At 34.7% G+C, this 22,980-nt stretch overlaps 1 long non-coding RNA gene across 2 annotated transcripts in view; it reads right to left on the bottom strand.

Annotated features, from left to right (window-relative positions):
• Positions 1-22,980, bottom strand: part of LOC123618926 (uncharacterized) — a 566,149-nt gene that overhangs the window by 497,616 nt on the left and 45,553 nt on the right. Inside the window, exon 1 of one of the 2 annotated variants that reach the window (XR_012505518.1) lies at positions 10,291-10,431. The exons of the other annotated variant lie outside the window; for it this stretch is intronic. This is a non-coding gene — a long non-coding RNA (uncharacterized LOC123618926). Of the gene's footprint in view, positions 1-10,290; positions 10,432-22,980 lie in introns of those variants that run through there. 2 annotated transcript variants of the gene reach the window in all.

A 22,980-nucleotide genomic window follows, 5' to 3' on the forward strand; every position in this document is an offset into this window, starting at 1 on the left:
TTGCAAAACTCTTGATGTGTGGCTCAGATAAAGCACATTTATGTGTTTGTATGTGTTACATATATACATTTGTATATATATTCAAGTCACAAGATGTAGATAAGAAAAACAGTCTTGTCACATGATATCTCCAGTTTCATGTTAAAATTGTACATGTAAAGGGTTGATGTTTTATAGTCTCAAAAAAACTGTCATATTTCTTTCGATTATTAGTAATTCATGTCCTTTAGTTTTAGGGAGAAATTCACTATTTTATTGACCACTTCAGAATGTTAAATAAAATAATGACAATAAAGTAGCTTAGCATACTGCCTAACATATTTGTTCAATAATTGGTTACAATGATTACTGTTAGGAGGCCTCGGATTCTTGTACAAAAATTAAAATAATACAAAAATATAAAAGTACAAAAATTATAATCACAGAATAGCAAAAAGTTTGAAAATTATTTCATATTTTAAAAGAAAAATCATAAAGAAATGACTTTCCCATCCCTAAATGGCACACCATTAAAAAAAAATTAACATTCTTAGTTTCTTATTTGACACAAATTGCAACTTGATCAGCAGGTAAATGAATATTTTCAAGACTCAGAATTATTCTGCCCTGCCAGGTAATAGCAACATGGAAGCAAACAAAAGAAAATCAGAAAGAAAAAAAAAAAAAAAAGGGAATTTAAGACATAAAGATTTCCACTACCTCTCATTTTGTAAATAACTGAGGACTGGAAAAGCATTTTTTTTTTCATAATCATAACAGCCAATAATTATCAGGCTAGAATGTATTCCAATATGGTGTTCTGTCTACTTTAGCAAGAGTTGCCAAAGTATGGCCCATGGAGCTCAGGGGATCCCTGATTCCTTTTCAGGTCCATAAAGCTCAAAACTAATTCTCTCATAATCTTAAGGGTTTTTTTGTTGTTGTAGTTGTTAACTCTGTTGATGTTTTCACTAATGGTGCAAAAGAAATGGTGGGTAAACTGGTGGCACTTTTGAGTGAATCAAAGTAGTGGTAACAAGCTGTATTAGTAGTCATTGTATTTGTCACTGCCACACTCATGATAAAACATAAAAATAAAAAGTCAGCTTCATTAAATTTCAAGTCTTGAGTATACATCTTTTTAATATTCTGTGTGACAAAATGAGAAGCACACCTAAAACCTTTCTGCATATTGAAGGGTAGTAGTTGTTTCCGGGAAAAACACTATATAATTGTTTAACTTTCCACTGAGCTAGCCACTTTTCATGGAACACAATTCTTACTTGAAAGAATGAACTTTGATTATTCAGATTTACTTATTTGACAGACATTATCTTTAAAAGGACAAAAATGACTATTACTTCAGTGAAAATTATCTGGACAGTATTTTTGCCAAAGTTAAAATTTAAGCTTTCAAGCAGAACTTAGAATTTTGGAAAATTTGTATCTATCACCATGGCAACTTCCCAAGATATAAAAACTTTTGTGATAAATTGTTGGTGACAGTAATGAATGTGCTTTATTGATATTGTATAATAAAGTGTGTCAACATTTGGTAGATATGCATAGCTTAGTAAATCAGTATTTTCCAAATCATCAATAATTGTGTTATGAAATCACATATGGGTAAAAGGTAAGCTTAAAATGTAAGATAGACCGATGGATTTTAAAGTAACAAGTATGAAAATTTCTTGCTATGGTTTCATCTTCTACTATCAAAGATTTCAAATAACCTTTAAGAAATCATTACCACTTGTTGAGTTTTGGTGTAATATCAAAGAAGAATATTCATAATTATCTAAAAATGCTAGTTAGAACATCTCTCCTTTTCTAACTATGTTTGTGAGACTAGATTTTCTTGATCTACTTAACCAAGAAAACATATAACTACAGATTGAATGCAGAAGAGGTAGTTTTCTATTAACTGACATTAAAGATATTACAAATATGTAAAATAATGCCATTCTTCTCATTAAATATGTAGGTATTTTTTCATAAAAATATGTTGGTACTTTATATTTATGTGAAGTAGTGGCTTTAATGTTATTTTAAATTAATTAATAAACAGTTTTAAACTTTCCCAGAATTAATTTCTAAATGGCATATATTGGTGCATACTATTCACAAAAACAAAAGTTCTTTTTGATCCTTAGTAAGTTTTAAGACTATAAAAGACTCCTGAGTTCAAAACATTTGAGAACCACTGCACTATGCTGTCCAATAGAGGTGACAAATGGGTTTCAAAAATACAAACTTGGAACAGTTGGTAATTGTTGCATGGAATTGGCAGAGAAGGACCTAGAACCCATGTTTTGATTTATAAAACAATAAAGTTAGAAAAAGTGATATTCAAGCCACATTGTACCCAAGAGTATACTGTACCCCAGATCTTTCAGGATAGTCCAATGTTCTAATTTTTGTCTTCTTCAAATGTTAAGCACAGTGTCTATAGAGAGTAGATTAATTAATGTTAATGAATTTAACTGAGTCAAATAGAAATAAAAAGCTAGTAGGTCCTGATCAATGACCCTATAGTGATGGTGAAAGGAATGACACTAAGGGAAAAACTGAACATTTTTTAAAGAAAAATTTAATTTACTTCATAATTTGATATAAGGCCAAGTATGTTTTGGGATTTCCAACAAAAATTATAATCATGTATTTTCCAGCCCATACACAACATTGTAACCTACACAGAATAAAAATCTACTAAATAAAAATCAAAATGTCCCACAACCTAAATCTAACCTAATGGACTCCTATATGGTTGCCAACATTCTAATAAATTACTGTGCTGTCTGTCCTGTATGCAGACTTCAACAAGACTTCTCTCTTACAAAGGAATGAAAGAAGGCAGCCTTTTAAATAAGCAGTGATGGCTCAGCACAATGTTTCGAAAGAGAACTAGAGAAGAGATAAGTGACTTGGGTTTAACCCAACCCTGGCTATTGTTAGCTCTGTGACTTTTGTCAAGTTTTTATGTTCTCTGGGTCTGTTTTCCCTTAAGGGAAAGAATCTAATGATCTTTTTTGAAATATAAGATGCAATAGTTTTAAATTTAATTATTTAGATAGGAAATTAACATTTCTGTCACAGACATTATTTTTAGCATGTCTCGTTGGAAACTCGTAGAACAATATTTCCTTCAGGAAAATCAGAATACAGAATATTAAAAGCATTTTAATGTGAGAAATTATGTGAGGAGAAAAATCTATATTTAAGCAACTCTTTTGTTTATCTCAATTTTCCATTAGCCAGTTAAGAACATACACCCTTTCACTCTGCTTTCCCAAGCAATGCCCAAAGGCCTACTACCTGAATAATAATAAGAAGAAAAGTGCTTATAAAGATTTTAAAATGGGAATTTAATTCTATGAAAATCCATCTCTGGCCATTTCCTAGGGGAATTTGAGTTCAAGATGTCAGAATCATGTATTTTTCAGCTCTTTATAATAATGTTATACACTATGGAATGAAAATCTACGCTTTTCCTCCTTTTGTTACCTCAAGAAATATTGAAAATAAATTTTTTTATGTGGCACAATGTTTGTCATTTTAAGTCTGTTTACAACTATGTTTAGTCACACTTCCCCCAAATGTCTGTGGAACAGGACTCCAATCCTAGAGTCCCTTTAGAGTGGAAAGAGCAGTCTTTTTTATTATTAAGGGCTAATGTCATGTTAACTCTCAACAGCTTCAAAAATCTCCCTCCCATTTTTAAAATGTACTGTACCAATATATGTATTCTTAAAATGTACTGTATCTATATCTATATATAGATATAGATATAAACACTCTTTTTTGGTAAAAAAAATACAATGATTTCATCAAGCCACCAAAATGACCAGTTACCCAAATTTTCTACCTGTGCCAAATATATCAGTTACTATCCCTAATCCTTTTACTTTCAGCTTCCTTTTTTTATTTGGAACTCTTTGATATCTGTTATTTGTATAAATGTCCCCTAAGCTATTAAAAACAAAACAAAAAATAGAAAAACCTAGTTAACAAAATGTAATTAAACACCAGAAAACAGGAGAATTAAATGAATGGCTGTTAAATGATCCCATGAACCTCTCTCCCTCTTACTTGCCAAAGCCTGCATGACAGACAGAAGAATTACTGACTTGGAGTATTAAGTGAAGAATAGTTGTCAATGTGAAGCATTTTTTTAAATCAAGTTAAACAAGCAAAGATTCTGATGTTGGTCTTCAGACAGACTAGTTCACAGTAATAATACTTCAGATTATAAAATTTGCACTGTGTGCGGTACTGCATTAGGGCCATTTCCTCTGTGCCAAAAAGCCTATCAACAGATGAATGGATAAAGATGATGTGGTGTATATACACATACATACACACACACATACACACAATGGATTAGTACCCAGCCACAAAAAATGAAATTGTACCATTTGCAACATGGATGGCCCTAAAGAGAAATATGCTTAGTGAAATAAGTCAGATACAAAAAGACAAATACTCTATGTTATCACTTATATGTAGAACCTAAAAAATAAAACAAATGAATGTATGCAACAAAACAAACAGACTCACAGATACAGAAACAAACTAGTGGGTACTAATAGTGAGAGGGAAGAGAAGACAGACAATATAGGGGTATGGGATTAAGAAATACAAACTACTGTGTATAAAATAGATAAGCAACAAGGATATGTTATATAGCACAGGGAAATATAGTCATTATTTTGTAATAAATTTATGGAATATAATCTATAAAAATATTGAATCACTATGCTGTATACCTGAAACTAATATTATAAATCAACTATACTTCAATAAAAAAAAAAAGATCCCATCATTCACTTTGGGTTGAGGGGAGGGGATGACTTTAAGAAGATAAAGTCTGAAGCTGGGCTGGTCATCACGTTAATTCAAATCCATAATAATCCATAATAATTGAAATAATGGTCCCCAGTCTTAATTTGTTTCTTGATTTTTTTTTTCCACTAAAGTTTCTAAATTGCTATTTTTTTAATTCCAGGAAAAGCATTTGTAACAAATATAGAAGTTGTCTAAAATTTTGCTGTCCTTTAAAATACAAGTCAAGGATCAATTATCAAAACAAACTTACTCTGTTAATCAGTTTACAAAGGTGCAAATTGTTTGTCAGAATACAATGCCAGGGAGGCTGCTTTGTTTAATGACAATCCTAACAGCAAGAATCCCTGGGGCAGGAAGCAAGTAATCAAGAATCCATCTCTGAAACTTTGAGAGTGCTGGCAACAGTCTATTATAATGCATGGTTACAGGGAGACCTTGTACAGAGAACAATACACTGAAAGAGACTAGACTTGTTATGGAACAATAAATTTAAATATAGCTCTGAACCTGACACAGCTAAGTGATTTTTTTTGCCTTCTAGGGTTGAATTTAACATTCTATGCTAAATATTTTGAACAGACCTTTCTACTGTCCACTTTCTATGCCTAAACGCATATACCATAATCACATTTTGGTGTGCAACTTCAACAATGTGTGTGTGTCTACAGAGAGTCATGAAATGAAAATCCAATTTGAAAGGCTAAAGAGCTGACCTAAAAATTGTTTGCTCAGACTATTTGAGTGCTTCCAGTTCTCACCTAGTATTAGAAGAGATAAAGGATACCAAAAAAAAAAAAGTTATAATAGATTCTACAAATACAATAGCAACAAATTTGTATGCAAGTGAATATCAAGGGAGTTTGAGAGGAAACAAAAGAGTAAGGCTGAACTGAAGAACTGCATTTGGATTGAGCTTAAATAGGCTGAGAAGCAGCAGTAGACACTGAAGAAAGGGGGAGAGGTAGAGTATTGTACATTATGTAGAAGAGACAGTGAGTCCACTCTCTGGGCTGAAAGTGAGGGTTCTTGAGAAACTGCAGTGGAGGGCAAATCCAGAAAGGCAGATTGAGACCCAAGTGTGCAGAATATGGTATTGGCCTTCCAAACATAATTCCCGTTTTTTCAGCTTAGTATCTCATGACTTTGGGAGAATGCTGTGAGTTACATGACATGTATCATTTTCCCCAAGTTAGAGGTGGGGTCAGGAATGCTGGGAAGAGGTCAGGGTCACACAGAGAGTGACACAGGGAATGACAGAGAGTCCTGTTTCCCAGTCCAGCCATCTCTTAGCCAAGATACACTACAATCTCCCTGCCCCTTTCCCAGGTTCCAAAATACTGAAATGGAATGACCATGCTGGAATGAGCTAAGATGCTGGAACTGCCCCTTATTTTTTCCTTTCTCTGTGATGAGAAAGAAAAGAGAGGAGGACTACTGAACTTTAAACTTCCTGATAAACTATAATGTGGGAAAGTGCCATTTTTAGGTTTACATGAAGGAGCTACCTCTGAGAATGGCCTCTTGGCCTGTGAAAAACTAGAAACATCCCAGGAAGTCACTGAAATGTTGTAGTACTGTGAGAATTTGTATAAAAATAAACACTGGATTATTTCAGGCTTAGTCCCTTGAGAAAATGAGCCAGAATTACTCAGAACTACTGGCCTAATCTTGACAGAACAGAGGAAATTAACAACTGAAGCCAGATTTTTTCCCCTTCTTTAAAAAAAAACAAAAACAAAAAAAAAAAGCCCTATTTGTCATATTTTGGAAAATGAAAAAAGAATCAGGTTAACCATGTGATTCAAATGACCCTGAAACTAAGATGGCTGAGTTCCCTGATGAGAAAATGCAATGCAGACCAGTGCTTCTTGGAATGTGTCAGCTGGAAACGGAGGCAGGAGAGCTTGAAATCATGGATTCAAAGAGGCACATAATTCAACACTCTGTAAACTCTATTCTCCAGAGCTTGGTGGATTTGTTAAAGCTTGCTCATTTTCCGCCCCCTCAGGAGCTATAAAGATAAAAAGATTTAAAAGCCAAAGGAAGCATACACTATCACATGTCACTATGGGAGCTGCCTCCAAGCTTGACTAAAGTACTTCCTTACCACAGAAAAATCATTTCCCATTGAGTATCTGGCTTGGAAGAAATTTCATTGAGAATGTCAAATCATTCCACTATCTAAGTCATATTTGTAATAAAAATGACTAACAACAGCTCAGAGTTATTTATTAAAACATTGAAGACAAGCGCTTCTCAACACAACCACCTTACACAGTTTAGTTGTTAATACCGCCCGTACGTGACCAGTATTTCTATGTGACCAGCACTGTTGTTTCAGCTGTAAAAATGTAAATCATAAGACTTCTGCTCAAGGAACTGGGCCACTTATACACACAAGCAAGACTGTTGGATTCATAGCTTCCTGACTTGCATCTCTCTGAGGCCACAGACACAGTCTAGGTTTGTGACATGGAGCAGAGAAGGAAGATGAAGTCAGTATCATGCATGAGTTTTTGGCCCTTATATTCCACCTACCCTAAAAGGGACAGGATAATTCTTCAGGTCTCTAGGTCTCAGTGTCAATTCAGACCTTGTGTCAAATCATCCTGGAAATGTCTGGTATTCACCTTTCCACAGTGCATGGGCACTTAAGTAAATATTCATAGATCCTCTTGGGGACAGATCAGGGGAATCATTATAGTATACACTTGATATTGTATTGCCAAGGATTCTCTGAAGTATCCAACCACCTCATCAGTCACTGGATTCTGTGTCTGAAAACTCAGGTCTCAAAATTGGGCAAGAGAATGTAGCTTCCCTTTGGAGCATTGCGCCTCAGATACTTTCTCATCTGTTTTTCTTTTTATTGTATATATATTAAGTAGCTCACATATTATCTGTCTATTTTGACCTAGGAAAGCCATATTCTATTAACTACCACACTTCCCTATGGATAGACCCCTTGGCTGTCCCTCTGACCTTGCCAATTCTTAAAATGATTGTACCCTCCCCAGATTTTACTGGTTAAGCACTGACACCTCAGCTGCATTGCCCCAGAGACCCAGCATCCTCATGAGTTGGTGAAGATCTCAACTCAATGACTCCCACGTCTGCCATCAGCCTGGCCTGCAGAGAAAAGCCACCACTAAACTTCACCAATGAAATTCCGATAGCCTAAGTGAATGGCGTGTTCCCCAGGCCCTTGCTGTAACATAACATAATCCTCCGGCAGGTCTTTTGACCTTACATAATACATGCATTCCAGCATGCCCACTTCTTGAGCCTTTTACCCACTTTTTCCACTGTCTGCCATCACCATTTAGCCATTTTATTTTATCCAGTTTGGACCGTCACTATATCCAGGCTTCAAAAATGCACTCCAGCAATGAGTTTTCCTCTTCCCCTGGGGTCCTTGACAGAATGTTAAATCCCTTGGGAAGATACAATGCCCTTAAGTTAATGAATTCTTGTTTATCTAGTCTTATATACTGACCCCCTTGATCAGGCACCCTCAAAATCCAATCCCATGACGCCTAACAATCCATGTGAGCTCATCCTTGCAGCTCCTTCAATATGACTGCTCTAAATACACCCATTAGCCTGATTCTCAAATTCCCAAAACATCTTTTATTTGTCCTCAATAGCATTAAGATCAAGGCATAATTTACATGCTTATAATAAAGAAAACAGAAATTCATATATGCCACAAAGGTATTTCATTTAAAAATTTATATCTGTTCAGCCATTTTTAAAGCAGTCAGTGGAAACCTCCACTTAGGTCCTTAAGTTCTGATTCATCCTAAGCCTGGATTCCCTCACAGTCACACAATAGCTGCCAGTGGCAACTTGGCCTGACTGCTGCTTTGTCTATGTTTATTAGGAGAGAGGGGAAAAAAATGTTTCTTTCCCCCAAGCAGTGATAAAAGCCTTGCTCTCTGGGCTGACTGGGGTCATTTGGCCCACATGCCCATCACTAGCACTCAACCATGAGAATCAGCAGGGGACGCTGTGGTCTGACTGGGTCTACCTTGATTAATTCATTAACCCCAATCACAGCAGGTCGGGATTTTTATCTTTTCTTTAATATTGCTTTTGTTTGTGTTATTTCTGTTTTTGTCTTATATTATCTTATTCTATTTTCATAGTTATATTTCCAGTATATAGAACAGTGCCCTAGCCATAATTGGCACTTAGTAAATACTTGCTGAATGAATGAATGGATTAATTAGGAAACCCTCCCAAAGCTGGAGATCAAACGGATTTCTGAACAGAATTGAGGAATTGTTAGGAAAGGGAAATGAACATAGTGTAGCCACCCAATATCATCTGTGTTTCTATTTTTAAGCAGACTGAGTAAGTAATTCTTTCTCAAGCTGTGGGCTGCCACATATCTATCTTAACACAAGAAAAACACCATTTCAACAGGTAAGTAGAACTAATCAAACAAAAGTTCTTTGTCCCTAAGAGTTAGTTCTGACGCAGTTTGGAAATGTTTAGTTTTCTTGGCATTAACAAAAGTTAAGACAGGTTTTTTTTTTTCCTACTTTAAATAACTAGTACTTTACAATGCTCTTAAGGAGATGTTGTCCTTTTAAAACCATCATACATTCATATGTCTGATATTCAAAATAATCTCTCTCAACCAATATAATGTCTAAAGTGAGAATTCAGTATCTTCTGCCATTAACAACATCATTAATAACAAATGTCTGTTTAATTACTCTTGCTAAGATTAAAAAGGCCATTATTCTTGTAACTTGAGAAATTCATTAGCTGGAAAAGGCTGTTTAATGCCAAATGCACTCCTTAAAGATGCAGTCCCCGATATTTGAAAGTATTTCTGACACTCATGCATTTGCATTACCTTAAAAAAGTACTACCCAACTGTGCTGAAGATCATGCTGTGACAATAAGCAAGCACTGTAACATTTCAAAATCAGAAATGAAGCTACAAGACATTTTACAATACCATACAGAGTCTGTTCTTTAGAATATCTAAACTCCACACACTGAGCCCATTATTCATCATTCACCTCTCACTAATTCTGTGCTCAAATGAGTCTTGTACAAACACGGTGCATCCTAAAGTACAGTTAATATTCATAAGCACCTCCTCCGAAGGGATTCAGAGCCATAACCTAAGATCTTTGCAAGTCAATTTTAAAGTCTGAGACTTCAAGGAATTTAGACCCATTAAATGAAAATTACAAGATTGGATTTAGAACAACATCTTTCTTAATCCATGGTTTTATCTCAATATATATATTTTTTAGCACAGCAACCTGCTTAACATTTACCAAAAATTAGATCAGCGACAGTGTACTCACAGAAAGCAATTCAGATGGTTATATACAATGTGTTGGATCATTCTTTAACTTTTTTACCCCGGTGAACAATAAAGTCAAGTCACAAAACAAGCTGTTATGAAGCGTATCTTCTGACTTCTAGGGTTGATTTACTTACTGAGTTTGATTCACACGTTGTATTCTTACGTTTTGAGCTCTGGGAGACAAGATTTCAAAGCTAGAGGGCAGGAAGAACCGCAGAGTTTAAGCCAAACAAGATGAATTACTATCTGGGAGAAAGTTGCTGCTCAGAAAGAGGAATAAGTGTCTTGCAATAAGAGAATGTCGTCTCCTTTCCTTCCTTCATCCAATAAATATAAATGAAGTACCTCCTCAGTGCCAAGAACTAGGCTATCATCTACCCAGAGTTGAGTAATATGGCATCTGACACCAAGAAACACAACATTGTCAAGGGAGCTAAACCTGTTGGCCAGGAGATACACTCCTGTTGTAGGTGCTGTGCTAGACATGTGTGCAGGACATGAAATGGGAGTAAAAAGTTCCGCAGTCAGTAAAGGCATAGAAGATCTAAATTTTGATAGATCTTAAAAAATAAAAAGTTTTTGTCATTTTTTTCTTGCAAGTCTTTCATATGTTAGGGTAGAATGGGTGAAGGGAGATGTTGTACTAGCCTCAAATTTTATCCAGTGAGATTGATTCCTGCTACTCTCTTGCATAGGAGTCCAGTTAGTCTTATGTGTCCTGTTTGTTTCCATCTGTCTGGAGAGGCACTAGAACAAATAAGCTCATGATTTCAGCACCATTTGCCACATTGCTCCTTGGGATGTTTACTTTTGAGGCAGACAAGGTCTTCTGAACTTTGTCTAATCAATTTTAATCTATCACTGCTCTCTGTTGGGTTGCACTGGTGCTCAAAGTATAAACTTACAAGGATATTAACCAAAAGAAAGAAGCTGATTTTTCATTTCTCTGCTTGAAAAATACAGTGCCTCCATGATTTTAAGCACCTGGGATGGTTTGGTTCATCAATGGTCTTGTAACAACTTGTGATAGTAGTCAAGTAAAAGTAACACATACCTGATCATACAGAAGAAAAAAAAGAATAGCTTGCTCTAAGGAGGAAACTCTCCATTAAAGTTAGCCACCCATGGAATAGACTGCTTTCTAACTTGCTAAATTCCCTAGGAAAGCCAAAGTTCATGGACATGAATTAAAGAAGTTGATATATATCTCTATTTTAGAAATGTTACTTGGATTACATGACCTACTATCTTTAATATTTTTATGATTCTATAAAATACGATTTTAAACAAAAATAATTCCTATAGCAATCATCTGTTTGGCCTTTAAAAATGACAAGGCAGCAATATCTGTTTGTTCTCCCAAATATTAAATGGAAGTATCAAGAACAAGTACATTAGTCTTGGCAAATTTTCTTGCTTGGAACTTTTTACCAACTTAATGCCTATAAATTTTAATGAATAAGTAACATAAGGCCAAAAACAAGTTAGCTGGCAGCATCCTCATCTGTTCAACAACACTCTTATAAACACACACGGAGTGTTTTTATTTGATGATATGAATGCTCTTTAAACCTGGCTGGAGCTTAATGTCAGAATTTACCTGTGCTATCCATGCCTGAAAGAAGTCAAAGAAATAACAGATGGAGCTTTATCTGGGAAGACTCTTCTGCTGTTAGAGTTCTGGTAGGGACTCACAAAAGGATTCTAAGGCCATGGAGTCTTTGGGACTTTTAAAGATTGCAGACAATCACAGTCTGTCTCTTAGGGCTGGGACACCATCCTCATGAGAGAGGTCTGGTGCCCGAGCAGTGTCCATGGCTTGGCTTAAGTCTGCCCAGGTATCAGTGTGGCTCTGCCTTTGTTCTATTTTATGTTTTTGCTTTTGAAGTTTCTAATGAAGGAAATCATATATAATTTTTCACAGAATGAAAAGTCCAGAAAATGCAGTAAAATAATTCAAGTAAACCCCATGTTTTCCAGACAACCCTTCCTTAAACTCTGCTTCAACTCTAAGATCCCTAGGCCCTTGAGCTTGCTCCATAGAGGATGAAAGGGTCTTTCTGCCAAATTCACTTGGTCTCATTGTCAGAAACAGACTATTAGCCTGCACAACTAGGGTTTTACTCATAGCATGCTTTTCCTCATACACATATACAAACACATGCATACAGATATTTTAAACTTGAGTCTGCATTTCCATGGGAACTAAATAGACATTTATAGTACAGATAAAAATGAAAGGAGAAAAGATTTTTTTAATTCTATAAAAGAATCATTTTTATTCTGTGAAATTCTATTGGGAAAATTTAAAAGGTAAGAGTAACTTCTTAAATAGAAAAAAGCTTCAGTTTTTTCTATGAGCATTAAAATTCACACAAAATTGGTTTAAAGTCTTCCCTAGAAGAAAATGTATGTGTATTTGTGTAAATATGCATACATATCATAGAAATAGATAAATATGTATTGTTCCAAGTTATTGAACAATTGTGTAGTTTTTATTTTTTAAAAGTCTGTGTGTATAAAACACATTGAAATATTTTACATGGAAATTAATTTTCAGTGTAAGTGATCAAGCTTTCCTTTCATGAAATAAATAACTTTACAAATAGCACAAGTAATCTCACATTTGATGAACCACCTTCAATTCGATTCTTTGGTTATGGGCTGGAAGACTTTGGAGGAAACCTTTAACTCAGGGTCAGAGCTTTGCATTCAAGACAAACTTACTAGAAGAGGGTAAAATGGAGCATATGATTCCTCCTTTAGTCCTAAGACAAAAACTTATGCTAGCTTCATGGTAAGAAGGCAAAATTTAGTATAAAGGTAAAGGAACTCAAGAGCAGGGAATGCAGCTGAGCTATAGGAATAAACATGCTGAAACCAAGGACTAAAGTGTTATACACAATTTAGAAAGTCTTTTCTCCTAATCTCTCATTATCTACATCTCTTTTTAGCCATGTTTATTTTTGTCAAGAGCTCAATATAGACCAGCTCTCTCTACTCCCTAACTCATTTGAAATAAAAAAGTGCATTTATGTTTTTGATTTTATAAAAGAGCAATCAAAGTGAAGCTATGGTGTATTAGGTTAAGTCCGTATTCAAACAGTCTGATTGCTTAGCTTGGGTAAGGTATATAACTTGGGACCAATCAACTGTAGCAAGGTGAATACAAACACACTGTATGAAAATGGTTGCCTCTGCTGTTACTAGGTGGATTGAAGAAGAGTAACCTTCAGAAAAGTGGCAGGCAATAATTCAACCACAATCCTTGTGCACCAAGGAGATTTCAAAGAATATGTGAGTGAGAAGTGCAGCCAGGAAGCAATCACAGTAAGTGATGAATGAATAATATGACCAATTCTTAAGCTCTAGATTAAACAAATAGACAGAAAGCTGTTGTGGAATCAGAGCACTGGTGGATAAACTATGGTGGGGAGGATTTAGCAATTTTACAAATTTTTCTCAGTTATTTAAATAAATAATGGGAGTACTAGTACACATTTTAAGTATATAATGATGTCATGTCACTTGGGAAAGTTCTCACAGGAAGCTTAGAGTCACAAATATTGTCTTTGAGAATTTTCCTTAGTCAAGGCTCTGTTCCTTAGACTTGCAGGCTCAAATATATCATTTTTTTTCAGGGCCTGAAAGCAAATCCACCTCTCCAAGGCAGACTCATGTCAACTTCCCCACTGAATCAGTCATTTCACTATTATATAAGCCCCAATGCAATATAACATCACACATAAGCATATAGATACAGACATCCAGATAAAGAGGGTGATATAAACCCCAATGTAATATACCTTCACATGTGCCAGAGTACTCATGTGAATATGTGAATATAATAGGAGAATCTTTCTCAAAATTAAGAAACATGGTGGCCAACAGGTACATAAAAAATTGCTCAACTAACCATCAGAGAAATGCAAAACAAAAACCACAATGAGATATCACCTCGCACCTGTCAAAATGGCTATTATAAAAAGTCTACAAATAACAAATGTTAGCAAGGATGTGGAGGAAAGGCAACCCTAGTACACTGTAGAGGGGACTATAAATTGGATCAGCCACTATGGAAAACAGTATGGTGGTTCCTCAAAAGACTACCATAAAATAAGACTACCATATCATTCAGCAATTCCACTGCTGGGTAGATAGCTGGATAAAATGAACACATTAATTTGAAAAGATACATACACCCCAATATTCAGAGCAGCATTATTTACAATACCAAAACATGGAAGCAATCTAAGTGTCCATCAAGAGATGAGTGGATAAAAAAGATGTGAGATAGATTATATATATATGAATGGAATGTTACTCAGTGGAATATTACTTAGCCATAAAAAAGAATGAAATTCTGCCATTTGCAACAATGTGGATAGACCTAGAGAGTATTATGCTTTGTGAAATAAGTCAAAGACAAATATCCTATGCTATATTTAAATGTGGAATCTAAAAAAATAAAACAAATTTTATACACAAAACAGAAAAAGATTCACATATATAAAGAACAAACCACTGGTTACCAGTGGGGAAAGGGAAGGGGGAGGGCAAGATAGAGGTAGGGAATTAAGAGATACAAACTACTATGTATAAAATAAATAAACAACAAGGACATATTGTACAGCACAGGGAAATATAGCCATTATTTTGTAAGAACTTTAAATGGAGTATAAGCTATAAAAATATTGAATCACTGTGTTATAAACCTAAAACTAATATTGTAAATCAACTATACTTCAATTTAAAAAAAGAAACATGGGAAGCAACTTTTAAAATTTATCTGACACCATTGCATGTGTTCATAAAACATGTCATAGCATTGTTTGTATAGCAAAACATAGCAAACTACCTAAATTAATGAAATGTTTGTTGAACTACTATAAAATGGAAAACCATACAACCATTAAAGAAATGACTACGTTTCAAATTAAAAGGCTCATCCTTTAACCATATGCAGTCTTATTTTAAAGGAAAAAAAATACAAGAAAAGTAGTCAGAATAGTAAGTTACTAATTTATAGTGAGGAGAAATACATTTCAGCAATCAGAATGCTTATGTGAGCCAATTTTCTACCTAAAAGCAGACCTATATGGGAAACCAAATAATAATAAAAAGCTTGCTTAATGAGCACAGAATTAGGACAAGAGAATTTAGTTAGCTAAATCAATGTTGAATGACATCAAGGATAAGAGAATCTTATGTCTCCAGCTGTTGATATTGGAGACAATCTTTTTATTAGGTTGGAATACTTGAAGATTGTTGGCTACACCTGCTGTACTCTTTTCCTCAGAAATCATGGTTTTGCGAACGGGATCACACAGCTTAAAAGCCCTTTAGCTAGTGAAGGCTTTGTCCCTTGGGAAAGCTGCAAGGACACACCCAAAGTTTATCTCTGTGTTTTTCCTTTCTCTAGACTTTAGAGCCAACTACTCCCCTTACTGTTAGACAAATTCTTTAACACCTTCATTCAGAACAGAATTTGCTATGGTCTATCTTGGAAGCAACTTAACATTTCCCAACTTGATATATTTATATAAAAACTTGAATTTGACATTCTGAGGATGATCTTACTTTCCTCATTTCCAAAGTCTTCAGGGAAACTTGACCTTAATCCTTACATAATCAATCTGCAGGTTCTCTTACACATTATTCTTCTGTTCCTTAGGAATCTACTTCAAATGCGAGAAAGTAGATATTGGTTACAGGATGTAAGGATTGGTTACAGGTTAAGTCTTCTGTCTCACCCTAGCTGACTGAACTATGAGTGATCCAGATACCTCCAAAGAGAGCCACAAGGACAATCCAGGAACAAACCCAAATGTAGAATTTGACCTCAAGAGACAATCCACAATCCACAATTCATAACCAGAGTGAGGTCATGACATTAGAAAGAGGCAATATTTGAAATCTTGTAGTGAGCAATATTATGGTGCTAAGTGTTATCTTAGTTTGAATTAGAATCCCAGCCAGTTGCTAGATAAACATTAGAATGTACCTATTTCTCAGAGAGAAGGGACATTCATAGTAAATAAGCTGACTCATAGTAAATAGTAAAACATAGCTGATGCAGCAAGATCAACAGCAGACAAAATAAAGGGCAAATAGCATTAACAGAAATAAAAAAGGAAGCTATATAAATTTAAACAGTCTACATATAGGATATTACAATTGTCTCTACAGATGCCTAAAAAGATAACTTTAAATGGATAAAAGAAAAACCTTAGAGAATTACAAGAAAAATAATGTCAAAACCTCAAACGAAATGGACTATTTTAGCATTTCTCTTTCTGAAACTGAAAAAATGGACAAAAAGGACAAAAAAGTAAGATATATAAAATTTGAATAGCACATTTAAATGATTCTTTATTACATAGATTTAGAATACTGTTATTCCCCCAAATATAAAACATATATTCTTTGTAAGCACAGATAGAAACTTTTACACACATTGATCCAGTATTAGGACACAAAGAAATCCCAACAAATATTAAAAAAATCACTTCAACACAGACCATGTTCTCCAACCACAGTTAAGTAAGAAATGAACAATAAAAATACAATGCAGTAGTTTGGAAATATTTCTAAATGTCACTCAGGTTAAAGAATAAATCTCTAAATAAAGCATACTATAAAGAACAAATAATTAAATAATGCATTGATGTAAAAGTAAAGAGGAGACTATAAAATATTTATAATTGAATGACAATGGAAAAATTGTATTAAAAAACTTGTGGAATGCATCTAATGCAAAATTAAGTTGTTTATAACCCAAAATATATTTGTTAATAAATAAATAAAAATGATTCAAAAGAATTAGCAAAGAACTCCAAAAACCAGCAAAGGAGCAGAGTAAGATTAAAGCAAGATACAGGCAGGAAGTAAGACAGTAGTAGTTAATGAAAGAGAAAAAAATTATAGAAATTATTGATGAAAATTGGTACACTAGAAGAACTAGTAGGAAACACTTGTAAGGTTGATCAAAAAAGGCAGAGAAAGAAAGAACAAGTTAAAAGTATTAGAAGTTTAAAAAAGATGAATACAATCATTGAAAGAGTAGAGCTTTTTAAATCATAGCACTCTAAACAAATGACCATTTTAAACATTTCAAAAAAAATTTACTTTCCTATAAGAATATACATTATGAAAACTGACTACAGAGTAAGTAAAAAATTTAAAGCATTATGAATATTCATAAACATAAATCACTAATCCAAAACCAGTTCCCATGAAAAAGATAAGAACTAGAGACAATTTTAGAAATGATTCTAGAAATGATTGAAGGCTTTCAATCAACAGGTAATTCCTATCTTATGAAATCTGTTCAACAGACTTGAAAAGAATAAAAGCTACCAAACTCATTTCATAAACTTAGCCTAAGTATGATTCCCAAACCAGATAAGACTGTTCATGAAACTTGAAAAGATTAGAAAGTTTGTATCTAAGAATAAAGAACTAAAATAATTATGACCATCTTGAAGATTCAGAAGTTTGTATCTAAGAGTAATGAGCTAAAGTAATTATGACCATCTTGAAGAAGAAAGAGAAGCAGGAGTGGGAGGGGCTTACTGAACAATAGAACATAATAAAGAGCCCAGAAATGTACCAATACATAAGTGGCAACTATATATACTGTTAAGTATTTGCACTTTGGTGAGAAAAGAACAGATTACTTAATACAAAGTGCTAGGTCATTTTGTTAATTATATGAAAAATAATGTCTCATTTCTCTATAGATAGGGAAAACAAATAGAATGAGGAAACTAGATTACTCCACACATCACTTACAAAATCAATTCCAGACAGCTTAAAAAACTATTACACAAAAGATAAAACCTGAAAAATTTCTGGTGAAAATTTTAGAGAACATTTCATGGCCTTAGTAAAGAAGGGTATGTCTTAAATAGCAAACATAAAAGGGGGGAAATAAATTGGCTATATTAAAGTTTAAAATTATGCTATGACAACAGATTCCATAAACCAAGCTAAAAGACACATTCATTTGATTTCAAGACACATACTTGGAAAGATAATTGTATCCTATATAAACAACAAGGTGAAAGTATCCAGAACATATAAAATATAACAAATAAGAGAACTGTGATTACCAAATAGAAATATAGTCAAAAACTATAAACATTCCCAGATGATGAAAACCCAACAGCCAGTGAACATATAAACATATACTGAATCTCCTTCAGTTAAATCAGAGAAATGCAAATTCAAAATAACATAGTGTTTTGTCTATAAAATATTGACCAAAAAATTCTAAATGCTAAGAGTAGGTCAGACTGTAGTTCAGAGGATCTAGTATAGAATGCAGGCAACAGTATAAATTTGAAAGACAATTTGGCAATACTCATTAACTCCATTAGGTCCAATAATTTCACTGCTAGGCATATATACTAGAAATAAATCTTAATATATGTGCAAGGATATTTAAACAATGATGTCCTTTGCAGCATTTCTACTAAGGAAAATTGAAAATAAGTTAATATCCATCAGTAGGACACTGATATATAATGATGGTACATTTCTAAATGGGTCACTATGAAATATCTACATATATTAAAATGGAATGTTTTTTAAGGCATAATGTTGAATTAAAGTAAGGAATTTACAGAATGATGCATACTGCATGATTCCATCTATAAAAATATTTAAACACACAAATAATATTTTTATTTTCATAGATGCATACATAAGTAGTAAAAGGAAAAAGAGGGGTAAACATTTTTAGGAAGGATTCAAGCAACTTCAGGAGAGCAGTGACAGAGAGGGAAGGGAACAGCCATGTCTGCAAGGACTGCAAAGGGGCCATCAGTTTTATCTATAAATTTATTGAATTCTGAAGGTCAAGTAGCAAAAAAGCAATAAGTGAAAGGCCCTGAGGCTGGAGTCCCTTCACAATTTCAAGGAAAAATGAGGGAGTCCATGTAACCTGGAGAAGAATGAGCAAGAGGAAAATTACCAGGAGACGATGTCAGAGAGGTATGAAGGGATGAGTTCACATGAGGCTTGATGGGAATGTAAAGATCGTGGGGGGCATTGCATTTCGAGTTAGATGAAATAGGAAAAATGTGGTGAAACTATAAAGGAGTTCATGACCATGATTGGTAATTTTGTGTGTCTACTTGACTGGATCATGGGTTGCCCAGATACTTGGTTAAACATTATTTCTGGATGTGTCTGTGAGAGTATTTCTGGATGAGATTAACATTGGAATCTGCTAGACTTACTAGAGCAGACTGCCCTCCCCAATGTGCATGGGCATCATCCAATCCACTGAGGGCCTGAACAGAACAAAAAGGTGGAGAAAGGGAGAATTCATTCTCAACCTGACTCCTGAGTTGGGACATCAGTCTTCTCCTGCCCTTGGACAGGGACTTAGACCAACAGCTCTCAAGTCCTTTGAACAACAACTGAACTACATCGCCAGCTTCCCTGGATCTCCAGCTTGCAGAGGGTAGATGGTGGGACTTACTAGCCTCTATACATATGTTTACCAATTGCTTATAATAAATCTCTTTCTAGATATAGGTAGATGGATGGATAGTTAGGCAGACAGAGATAAAGAGAAAGAGACTGACTATCGGTTCTGTTTCTCTGGAGAACCCTAACACAATAACTTATAGTAAATTTTTTTCCATTTATGAAGACAAAGTAGAAAGCCCTTCCCTGGTGGCCCTACTGGAGTAAGATTAAAGATAAGATCCAAAGATAGAGTAAAAAGGGGCCAAACGTGAGGAGGAGCCTATATCTGACGAAATTTTGGAACATTATGGCAAGTGGCCTCTCTCCAAAGCCTGAGAGAAGCTGCAAGATTCTAGGAATAGTTTTGGAAAAGGGAGGGAGGAGTAGAGGAGGGAGGTACAGGAAAGTGGCCAGAGATGTGAATGTGAGACAGTGCTCCTAGTTATCCATGGTCTGTGGGTAGGGGTTTAGAAGTTCCTGCATACCTCAGTAAGGGTTATGGAGTTCTGAGATGACTGGTTAAAAGGAATCAAGATCAAGACATTTTAGTGAGCTTTCAGTATGCTACATGCAAATAGCCAGGACCATGGCCTTCAGTAGTGGTTGCCTTTATGACAACCATAGAGGCCAGATGGGACTGGGACTAGTCACACTATTCTCATTGTCACCAATCTACCCAGATGCTCTCTGGGGATGGAAGAAAAAATCCAAAGGGTTAGCATTTTTATAAAAGAGGCTGTCTCAAATATGAAGAGGCTGGGAGACCACTGACTGTCAAAACTTCTTCCTACCACACCTCCCTGCACACCACTCAGTGATGAGGGAGGTCATGAGAAAGATTAGTTACTTAGAGACTGCACCCTCCCATGGCAATTAATAAATTGTGACCCTGCTACATACGTACATTTTGGAAATCCAATTCCATACATTGTTTATCCAAGATGTGTCCCATACTTTAAAATGAGTATTCCCACTCTGAGCAGTAATATAACCAATAATATCTAGTTTAAAAATAATAATGTTTAATATTAGCTTGACTTTATAATAAAATCTAATTTAATTGTTTATAAGTTTGGTGGGGTATCTACCACATAAAATCTACTTATTAGGCAAAATCTGTTGCCATTGGTCATTTGCTAAAGTGACCAAGATTCTCCCCTTACCCCAACTTACTGAAAAGGCCTACTAAAAGCATGAGCTTTATCAGTCCTGTAAGACATTTTTAAAGCATTGGACTAACTGAACTGCTCCTAAGATTTACTATCTATACTCAACTGAAAATACTGAATCAGAGGCTAAGTGAGAAGTTTTTCATCTTCTTACTCTCTATCTACGCTCGTCAGATATTATTTTGAAAGTAATATTTATTTGGATAAAATTAAAAAACAGCCTAAACATGGTCTTTCTCATGCTATTATTTTGAAACTTCCACTGTTATTTCTGTATGCATTTTTCTTTCCCTCTTCTTTACAATCCTTATAACTTTATCCCCACCAGGGTTCTTCAGTGTTAAAGCAGATAAGCAAAAGCGAATCCCTGTATTAGCTGGAGGGCAGCAGGCATGAGAAGAAAAAAGAAGCAGTGGTCACAATTGAAGGACATGCTTTTCAACAGTGGTTCAGACATTTCAGAAAAGCTTACTCATCTCCTTTCATATCTGCTAGTATGACCACCTTATTCTTCTTTTTCAGATTGCCTTCAGGGTTATCTGCTGTTTGAGTGTCATTACAAAAGTCAGGTCTGCTCAGGATCATGTCAAATAATTTATCCCTGTATCCTTAGTTTAGCTCCTCATTGCTTCTTTCCAGCTCTGCACTGAGTCTTAACCATACATCATGTAATCATAGCTGGGTGTCTCCATCCACTACTTTCTCTCTCATTGTGAATACCAGTGTTATGCAAACCTCACAGGAGTGTCTCAGGTTATATGATTTTACTGTGAAATCTAAACATATACTAAGCCGCTTGTAAAATAAGGCATCCTCAGAAAGTGTTCTTTCTACAGTTTATAACACTGGGATTACTATTCACTTAATAAAACATAATTTCAAGAACAATTACTATTTTATAGATATCTTACAAATAAATCCATACTTCTTAAATAACATGGTGTTTAATTTTGTCTAGAATCTTACCTTCTGCCCCCAAATGTAACAGCCTAATTTTCCATTGTCCAAGTATTTGTCTTACATCTGAATAATAGTTTAATCAGAGTTTCTAAAGCTTTTATTAGATTATTTTAAAGTGCATAAATAATGTAAAGTAAGCCTAATTTCATATTAGATACCTTCTGTGGAGGCTCACACAGCTCAAGTTTTTCTTTTTCTTTTTTTTAATTAAGGTGATTCCAGCAGTCATTTCTGACTTCTGTGGCATCTTTCTGCAAATCCTATCCACTTTACTGCTACACTGAGGTTCATTTATGTCATTCAAATCTTTGCTCTTTAAATATCCACTTATAAATTTATTATAGCAATACATTCATATCTTTACATTTAATCTGAAACTTCGATAACAAGCAGGAGATGGAATAAATGAGTAGCAGACACACTTGACAAAATTAAAATGCTCTCCTGTCAGTGCCCATATGAACTATTACAATGACAGAATAGCATTTTAATTTTGTCCAGTTCTTCTTTCTCCTTTTCACTCTTCATTTCTCCTTCTCTGGCTTCCTGTGGAATCTTTGATAAAAGATCCAGACTTTAACTGCCCAACATCCTCACCAAAATGTCGGAGGATGTTTTAGAATCATGGATTTTGAATGACAGAGATGAACTTCGCTGCAGCACTACTGCAGTGGGGTATTTATCATTTTGTTAATTAAATTGGGTTTTCCAATAGTCACTCCAGAAATTGCCTCTGGAATATCATTAATTAACAATCCCACTTCCACCATGGGAGGGAGGGAGAAGGCCAAGCAGCAAAACTGACAAAAGGAGTAACTATAAAAATACACACATACAAATTTGACAGCACCAGACAAATTTGAAAAGAAGGAGTAGAATTATTTAAAGCAGGTATTATAGGATCAACAGAGTTAACAAAAAATCCAATTCACAGCATGAAAGCTATCTCGGTTCACAGGCCTTGTGCTAGTCTCTAAATAAAGTCAACAGTTTAGAAACTCTTTATCTGAACTAAATAATTTACCATGTTGTTTGAAATTTGAAGATTTTTTTTCCATGATGACTGTTTTCTTTCTAGGGAAGAAGAAAACAAGTCTTTTTTTTTTTTTTTCCAGTTTTCTTATTTGTTGAGTATCCAGGTAACAAACTACTTAAAATCAACCAAACAAAACTTGATAATTGGCCCCTATCCCCATCTGAGCCACAGAAGAATGT

Source organism: Camelus bactrianus, chromosome 3 (genome assembly GCF_048773025.1).
Source record: "Camelus bactrianus isolate YW-2024 breed Bactrian camel chromosome 3, ASM4877302v1, whole genome shotgun sequence".
NCBI classification, from domain to species: domain Eukaryota; kingdom Metazoa; phylum Chordata; class Mammalia; order Artiodactyla; family Camelidae; genus Camelus; species Camelus bactrianus.